The sequence below is a fragment of the Cyprinus carpio genome, chromosome B20, assembly GCF_018340385.1.
Source record: "Cyprinus carpio isolate SPL01 chromosome B20, ASM1834038v1, whole genome shotgun sequence".
Taxonomy (NCBI): Eukaryota; Metazoa; Chordata; class Actinopteri; order Cypriniformes; family Cyprinidae; genus Cyprinus; species Cyprinus carpio.
In genome coordinates, this window is record NC_056616.1 from 28,122,581 (window position 1) to 28,132,506 (window position 9,926).

General features: G+C 34.7%; 1 long non-coding RNA gene across 1 annotated transcript; it reads right to left on the bottom strand.

The window, feature by feature from the left end:
- Positions 1 to 260: 260 nt before the first annotated feature.
- Positions 261 to 9,344, bottom strand: LOC109075926. Its single transcript, XR_002015296.2, has 4 exons — positions 9,062 to 9,344; positions 8,677 to 8,796; positions 4,629 to 4,772; positions 261 to 1,692 (listed from the first exon to the last, which is right to left on the bottom strand). It is a non-coding gene; the product is annotated as an uncharacterized LOC109075926 (long non-coding RNA).
- Between the last annotated feature and the right edge of the window lie 582 nt (positions 9,345 to 9,926).

The window sequence follows — 9,926 nt, forward strand, 5'->3', positions numbered from 1 at the left end:
GAGATCGTCACAAATGGGCGGGACTTTTTCCCTATGATGACATGTACGTAGGGAGAATCTGGAATCACTTGTTCTGAGAGACTGTTTATGATTTATTGGGATTATAAAAAATGAGTAGGTGGATTTTCGCCATTAGAGCCTGGTTGTTTACACACACTGCAACCACACAACTGTGTTCAAACACCTTATAAAAGAGATTTAGGCATAATAGGTCTCCTTTAAAACGCCTGAGGTCTGAGGCCTGAGTCAGATACATTTAAAGTTGCTGCAGTTAAACTAGTACATTATTCACTTTATAAATCATACTACATTCTATAAATATAAAAATTATATATATATAATATATATATTATAATGTTAGCATTACATTCCAAACACTGCCATGTGGCTTAACTACCCAGACCAATGTTAACAGTTATTTCTTTAAAGATACAACCTGTTATGTTAACATCATAAAAAAGAGGGTTGTTCATAATTGTCTTTCAACAAGAAACTTTTCCAGCAACTTCCTGTCAATGTTATTTGTCTGTTCTTGACTTGAAGTTTGTTTCACTCCAAGCAAGCTGCAAGAACGGTTTCATCTGTCATGAAAACCTGTGAGTGGCTTATTCCCTCTGACACCCTGACAGGATGAACACTATAATGACAGTCTAGACACTGTGGAAGAGTACGGGGTGTTTGTGGGAAGGCAGAACCTCCACAGGGAATGAGAAAGAGACTGGAGCTACAAACAAGCCCAACAAGGGATCTCTCCTTTCCAGCGTCGATTCAAAGGATCAATAACTGTCAGATCAGTGAGAAATGAAAATTTACTCTCCCTCATGCCATCCTAGATGTAGATGAGTTTGTTTCTTCATCAGATCATAGCATTACATCACTTGCTCAACAATGCAGTGAATTGGTGCCATCAGAGTCCAAAGTGTGTATAAAAACATCACAATAATCCACAGTAAAAGCATTAATATTGTGAAGCATTATTACAATTAAAACAACTATTTTCTATTTTAAAATGTCATTTATTCCTGTGATGGTAAAGCTGAATTTTCAGCAGCCGTGAAGTTTTAGTGTTACATGATTCTTTAGACATCATTCTAATATGCTGATTTGGTGCAGAAGACCCCAGTTTGCATCAGAGCATTTTCTACTGTCCCAATACTATCACATTCAGTGTATTTTGAAAGCATGAGGCTCATTGGCGAGTGAGTATTGGCCAGACCTCTGAGCAACATACAGTCACTGCGCACCGAGCCTTGTAATTATCCTGACAGAAGAAATGCTGTCACAATCAATTCCATTATCAGTCAGCAAGAACGTGCTGCAGATCATTCACGCTCCACCCAGCGGAAGAGAGGCCATCTTCATTAACACAAAACGGCACACTGTTCGTTAGGTGAGACACATTTACGCAGCAAACTGAGCAGTGGCGTTCATGCGGGGGTCGACGGTAGAGGTTGTTAAAAGCTTGGAGCATATCTGAACTCCAATAGCTGGCAAAAGTCAGTGCACATTGTGGGCCTCTTTAGATCGTAATACAAAAAAAGCTGCAGGGCATTTCTCTAAGAGCCGGCCTGAATCTGCTTCAGATAATGATCTCAGGCCTCATCAAGAGTAGGAGATTCAACCAACATGATGCAACCGCTGAAATCACGTCCTTTGTTTTGAGGACAGGGTGTCATTGGCTTTCTTTCAGCGCTGCAGGGGAGAGCAGAGACAACTGTTATTGCATTTTGCTCTTAAAAAAAATGGCATAACCATAAGAGCATTGATTTCCCATGCCAATTTAATTTTTACCTTAAAATAAATGTTAATATCTTAACTGAGTGAGATATTTTTAAAGATTCAAGGTTGCTTTTACATTTTTAACTCACATGCCATTATGGAAGAATAATTTATAGTATTTAAAAGCTGTAAAATATATCACATTCCGACATACATTAAAGGCAATAATACTTCAATTATAGACAGTTTTATTTTTTTTGCTTTCAGCTTTGTGGGAGAGAGGGGACACTATTGTTACTACTTTTTTTTGTCAGAAAATGTTTGGCATAAACCTTTAAAATTTTGCCTCACACATTAGCATATTAGAAAATAATAGTACAATCAATAAATAAATAAACATCAATGACATAACTGAGTCAGATACATTAAAAAATTAAGGTACACAAAGGTCTGTGTTATATTTTTAACTCCCATGTTTTATAACTGTTAAATAACAATTTATTACATCATTTAAATACCATAAAATATATTACATATAATATTAATTGGCATGGAGTTATGTGTACAAATGTATTATTCTAATATTAGACTACTTTAATGGATATTCATTAAGGTACCTGTAATATTAGAATAATATATATTTTTGTGATTTTGTGTCTTGTACTTGTAAGACATTTCAAGCCCCTAAGCTTAAAGATTTACACTGGAATGTGACATTGAGATGATTTTAGCAAGAAATATTACGGGTAGCTACGATTAACATTCCAGCAACATGCAGAGTGGAAATTAAACACCAAATAATCCAATAATGTAATAATCCCAAAGACAGTCGTCCCTTGAGTGAAAAATAAGCCTAGAATAATGGACAGGCCTGTTCTAAAAATGGCTGCTGTCGTCTTTGTGTGCCTTTCGACCTTATTTAAATTCTCCGCAGCTTCTTTTCTGGAAAGAATGTCATGCACACTCTAATTCATGCGTAAATCTGTGAGAAAATTACACAGATGTTTTTTGTTGCTACTAACACATGCTCTGCCATCTGCGGTTGTGTCTGCTTAAAGTATTACAGCGAATTCATGAATGAAATATGAACACACGGTTCATACGCTGATCTCTAAATAAGCCTCTTTAAATCAGGGCTTGTCAGGTTCAAGCCAAGTTACACTTATACTAACTTTTTATGCATATGCTTTCAATTTACTGAACAAATGAATTCAAATAATGGTCATGATGACCGTTATCCCACCTATAATCATATAATTAAAGAAAAAACACTTTAGAAAATGACTGGCCTAACAACATGAACACTGCAAAAGAATAACAACACAAATTTATTATTTTTAGTCTTAAATACTTTTACTATGGCCTCAAAAATTGCAAAAAAAAAACAAATTCCTAATGGAATCGTTCAGGAACGCCTTAGGATTGCCATTCCTATGTCATACTGACTATTACTAGCTGATGTGTCTGCTCTGTATTCACAGTGTGACTGAAGAGTGAATGTAATTTCTAGGCTGGATTATGACTGACAGACAGGAATGAGTGGCACACATCTTATCTTCATTGCGCTGGCGAGGGAGAGCTGCTGACACACTGGATTTTGCAAATGAGCCACCGATACATTCTTAATCTTTTTTTGCTTAATTTGAGTCGGGCTCGGCCGGTTGGACTCGGGAGCAGCAGATAATGGCAAATTTCAGACAGTCTTAATAGACTTACAGAGTTTTGATTTCAGGGAATGCAAATTCATTAACTTTTACACTGTCTTTCACATCGGCCTCCGATGAGAATCAGGGTGAAGAAGGTTAAAAAAAAACAATGAATGCAGATGCTCATGACACAATCAAACCATCACAAATACCCTGAATAATTGAATTACAATTAAATATACTAATCTTTGTCATTATGACAATTTTGGCTTCTTAATGAGGGTTGTCATTGTAATTACATCCATTTTGTGAGGCATTTTAGTGAGTCTGTTTCCTTAGGATGGTTGCACAGATGCATGCAAGGTTTTTTCTAGTTCTTGAGGAAATATAATAAATCTAATCTAATCTGATCAAAAGAATGATATATGTTGGGAACAGCAGGGAAGAATTTATATAAGCCCCTGAATTTAAATGTAAATAGGACAAATCTGTGCAAAACAAAAAAGTTGTATGAGTGAAATAATAAGGCAGTTTATTTCCTCCTGGAACTGTGCACTGTGCTGGGCGAGAAATGAAACTATTGTTTCCTTTGTCATCGCCATCATTTCACAGGCTTCAAATTAAATCCTCCTCCCTGTTTGGCTCTGCAGTTTAAAGAGAATAAATGGAGGAAAGTTTGTCTGAAAAATAAATGTATTCTTAATTATCCATCCTCGGAGTGCACTTGCAAATGCTGTGTTTTTCTTTCTTAAAGGAGCCATTTTCTACACTTTTGTAGCATATTCTAACAATTCATATTCAGCCACATTAAAACATGCACCTTAAGGTTTGTTGTACCAAAAAGTAATGTAGTTCTGCATGACTATTTTCCATTCACTAAAAATGAATAGGATTTAACCCTGTTCTACCTTTTACATGTTAAACCTTTTCATGACAGTTTCTCGCCAACTCTCTGAGCTTCAGATTTAAAAGGTCTATCTTTGTTGTTGTTGTTGTTTTTTTGCTACTGTGCCTTTAAGAAACATCCAAATTTAAGTCACTCTAGTTAATACTGAAGATCAAATACTGCATGCTAGATTAAAGAACCAGTATGCAGAGTAAATATTGAGTGACAGCTGGAGACAACCTTGCAAAGATCACACACAAGTCACTCGAGGTCAGCTTGTTTGTTTGTGTTCTGAATACGGCACTCTCACCATGAAAAGAGCGTCATCTCAAATGAAATTTCATTTCTGTCATACACATTCTTCCTGTGCCAATCACCTCCAGAGTCATTCATGCTCTGCCCTGATGGTGCTTTGTGTCAGAAGGTAAGCCATTCCAGGAGGAGATGAGGTGACGAGACAGTTTGATGGTGAGGCATTGCCTTCTGAGTAACAACACAATGTTGGAGAGGTCTTCCGTTTTCTGCTGAATAAAGGACATAGATTAGAGCAGCAGAGTCAAACGTGAGGCTAAAGCCATTTCTTCAAATACTGCCATACCTGAGAACTCCTAGAAAGAGGGTTTCAACCCAGATAATAACATTGGAGATCAAAGAATGATGCCTTTAGAGCCACATCAAGTCATGTCACCTTCAATGTAAAAACAGGGGATTTTTCTTTTTTTTTTTTTTTACTTAAAAATGTTATGTTTATTTTAATGTTACTGGCATAACATTAAAAAACTGGTGTAGGGTTTAGGATTTCTAGTAAATTTCACAAAGAATCACAAAGAAACTACAGAAGCTAAATGTGAAATCTGTAGAGAGAAGAAATAGAAACAGTAGTGAAATAGTATTTTGTAAAACATACTTTTTTTCTTTTACAATATTGCTCTTTTTCATAAAACTAAAATGTTGTCACTAGGCCTGTCAGGCTTCTAAAAAGTTTATAAAAACCCCAAAAGAGCACAATAAATCATTGAAGCAGTGTTGGAAGAGGATGTATTATTAAAATAAATAAAGGTGAAATAATAACATTTATAAACACAGAATAAAAAATGGCATGATGTGAATATAGTACCTCATTATTTTGAATAAAAAGGAGATATAAAAACAGGGACTCACAAAAATCAGTTAATTATTTTTTGTTCTAGTTCATGTAAAAGTGTCTGAATGAACTGATTTACAAAAATTATTCATGCACTGGAAGAAAAACATGTAAACGAAATCTAATATCAAATTAATGTACTGCATTCATGCCAAAATATAATTCATATTGTTTTGTCCGTACAATGAAAGTTATATCCAAATGTGGGTTTGACTGACTTTCATTGTATGGGCAAAGAAATTTCTTCAAAATATCTGAGATTCTGCTGAAAAAAGTCCTGCAGGTTTGGAATGACATGAGGGCGAGTATATTGATGGCAGAGATGTTATTTTTGGAAGAACTATGCTATGCCTTCATCGACTGCTTGATATACATATTCAAAGTTCACCGTTTTTATAATGACATTTTAATACGGTGGCCTTTGTTGCCCTTAGCTACCTCTCCTGCACATAATTAGTGCCACAGCACTCAAACTCCAAATAAAACCATGAAATTTCAGTTCAAGAATATAAGGGCCGCTATGCTCCTTTTGGCCAGAAACGAGCCGGATTGCATAGCATGGTCCTCTTATGAGATCGTTTCATGCTGAAGCCATTTAAGTGTGACCGAATTTAAAAGGAAACTCTGCTGTGACCAGTCTTCCATTAGGCCACTTTCGGATTTCCAATAAAGGCTTCTAAATGTTTCAGTATTGGCTGATTCTGGGACATAATCACTGACTTTAATTAAAAGCTGTGAATGTGCATTGACGTTCACACACATTGAGCCTGCGGAAAAGCTATTTAAAAATCCTAATGGAATTCATCATTTTCTTCATTTGCAAACAGCTCCAAGAAGGGATGAGCAGCTTTGTGTGAACACTTCATCATTCTTTGTGATTGTTTGACAACAGGCCTCTGCCTTCTGTTAGCTGAATCACCAGCGGACTGCACTGAATGCAGATGCCTGTTGATGATAAATATGGGTTGATAAGATTTGAAAGAAGAACTGGATCAAAAACACAATAAAACAGATATATTGTGAATTATTGTTAAAATTTAAAATAACTGTTTCCTATTTTGATATATTTTAAATTCTAATTTACTCCTGTGATTGTAAAGCTCAATTTTCAACATCATTACTCCAGTGTCACGTAATCCTTCAGAATTAAATGCTGATTTCTAAAAACATTTATTTCATTTCTTAATATTTTTGTGAAGTATTTATTGATAAGTAGAAAGGTTAACAACAGAATTTATTTTAAATATAAATCTGTAGTAAAAAAAATGTATGTCTTTACTGTCACTTTTCATAAATTTGATGCATTATTGCTTTTACTTATATAAAAGTAAATATATATAAAAAAGATGAAACATAAAACAGTATAATATGTATATACTGTACATGTATATATTTATATTCATATAATTCATATGAATATAAATATATTTAATTGTAAAAATTGTAAATTAAATTATTCAATATTTTTATCTATATTCAATATTTCAAAGAGTTTATAATTTTTTTAACTATACAGTTGTGCTGTACAATTCACTTTAAGGATTCACATTTTATTCATGGAGATGACATGAAATAATGTGCCATAAATCCAGGTGGAAAACATACTTTTAAGATGAAAATTACATGAAATTACCATTATATCTGGAAGATGGCAGCAGAGGATCACTCATTAGCTCAGCTGCCATTTCCACTCCCTAGTTTTCACGTCTTTATTATAAAATGTTACTAAAATTTTAGTACTGTACTGATGTAGTATAGCAAGTACAATTAATTAATAATGCATTCAATATTTTGAAATATTTTTAGATTTAATTTAAAAATTGCCTTGCACGGGACACATCAGAAAGAATGCTTTAAGTTTTATCTTCAACTGTAGAAGCTACTAAATATATTCTGTTGTAGTTTTGTTACTCTGAATTTACTCTGCATCACTTGATGCACAGCTCTATTGTTGACATCGGCTTGTCAGATTATAGTTTGTTCGGCCCAGCGCTACAGTTATTATCGCTGTCAATCATAGCAATGATTTGCGGAACAATTTAGCGGGTTCGCTTGTGTAATTTTTTACACTTGCGTTCGTCACTCGTGAAACAGTTTCCGTGGACATTCAGTCCTCTTAAGCACAAACAAAACTTTTTTAAGAGAAACTGAGCAAACAGCTCCTCTTATTGCGCAACTAAGTGAGCTTACTCATGTGATAACTTCAAATATAATCAATGACTAACTAAACAATCAATCTCTTATTTACATGGTGTGTATGCTTTTTTTCTCTCGTTATAATAGGTCGTTCTGCAAGTGTGTAGAACTCCGTAAACTTGCGAAAACAAATATTAGTTCAGAGGGAATTCTGACTAACCTACAGAAAACACCTCTGACTGGCCCTTGCTTTCAACAGAGATGCCTGTGATTGGCTATACTCAATGCTGCAAAAATACGTTGTTAAAATGTGTGGTTTTGTAATTCGAAACCAGAGCGTGCACGCAAAAACACACACAGGAGCGTTTAAAAGCAGTTGACTACAAGTGGGAATTCACTAAATTTAAAACTCACTGATTCTACACGAATTACACAAATGACACATTCTGACTTCAAAACAGTGAATTTAGCCAAAAGGTGACAAGTTTGCATCCCTGAATTTAATTGCTAATTTTATGTTTTGTTCTTTGGCACTACTTTACCGTCATTTGGTCACAGTAAACCCTCAGCTTGTGTTGAGTTTAGTTCATTGCTAACTTGGCTATAGATATCAAAATTTAACATGCAAGCAATAATTAAATTCATTGTTTTTTCCCCACCTTTTTTCCCTATTTTCATTTGTCACTGAATCCAGTAGAAATCAACAGCTGTACATAGTTATGAACAATGGCAATGGAGTTGGTAGGCTCTGAAAAACTGTCCTTACCAATGAGGTGTATGTATTATTTATCATACATCTTCCTGTATCCATTACAAATTCCCTTGCACATCTAATTATGGACATATAAACACATCAATAACCCTGACAAGTGACCTTCTTCCATTTGATATCCGAAAGGGAAAATAAATCAAAACCAAATTACAGAGCAACTGTGCTCTCGGGGGACAGCTGGCCCCATGCTGTGTTTATAGTGATGCAGTCATTGTCCATGTGAGAGGATGATAAAAGCATCAGGGCCAGAGGAGTCCATAAAATATGAAAGCATGCTGTGTACTTCACCCGCATTTATGGAAACACATTCAACAGGCCAAACCACCCAGATTTACCTGTGTGTGACACTGCAAATGCTGTAAAAATGATGTACCTGTGACACAAATTTAAGCAGCGTTCTCTATGACAGCAGTTTTATTGCTGGAAGCTGCAGGTCGCTGGGCTGTAGGTGTTCCTGCCACTGGATGAGCAACTGGCCAAAGCTTTTGAAAACCTGATCACAAATAAAACATAATGCTAGTGAAAACAAGATGTCATTATGTCAGTTCATTTCCTTGCAGCTAAAATAAATACTCTGCAGGGGGAAGCATTTGTATATACAGTAGATTGTGTATCATATCACAAACAAGATGATTATCAATGCAAGAGTCAAACTCACGCAGATTCTTAACAATTTCTGGCTGGCATTTTATTGGTTTTTGTATTATATCCCGGCATGTGGGGAGAGACAAATCATATAGAACAGTGAATTCACTCACAGCAACATGAACTTCTCCATCTGGCTGATGCTCGAATGCAATATCTCACAGGAGAGGGATCACATCAGCTCCAGCGTCTGCAATTCTATTGGTAGTCACCGAACTGCATCACTGCTCATTTGCATAATGTTAATATCTCAAGTCGTTGGGCACCCCCACATAATGTTGCTGACATTTCATAAAGGACAAACAAAAATACATGTAGTCATCATATAGTGTTAAGACCTGTTCACACTAAGAACAATAACTTTAGAGATAATGATAATGATAACTGTATTAGCATCCACACCAGTGCACAATAACATTCTGTTTATCATAAGTGCATGCTGCAGTTTTTTTGTCTCCTACTTTAACTGCTTGAGCTCTTTAAAGTAGGATGGATTTTGATTGGCTGTCAATGTTTTTATCTTTCATCAGCTGGAAAAAAAAAATGTACTGAAAGTGATCTCAAAAATATCATTCCTCAATTCCACTCTGCATTGCTTTCATTTAGAATGATGTTTAGAATGATTTCTCTATTGTTAGTTATGGTCCTTGTTGTGAACAGGCCTTTACATTTTTATTATTATATTATGTATTAATATTTGAAATAGCTTTTTAGTTTTATATTTTTTTCAGATTTTATATTATTTTTTTTTTAAGTTTTAGTTTGAATAATTTTAGTACTTGAACTTATTTATTTGCCAAGGCAACATTTCTAATAAATTAGTTTTTCATCTAATATTTATATACTTTTTTTATTTCAGTTTTATTTCAATCTTAAAATATTTGCAACAATTTTCATTTTAGTTAAAACTATAATGGTAGTAATTTTTAATAACAGAAACAAACACTATTATTTAGATTGTGCACTACTTGGTAAAAA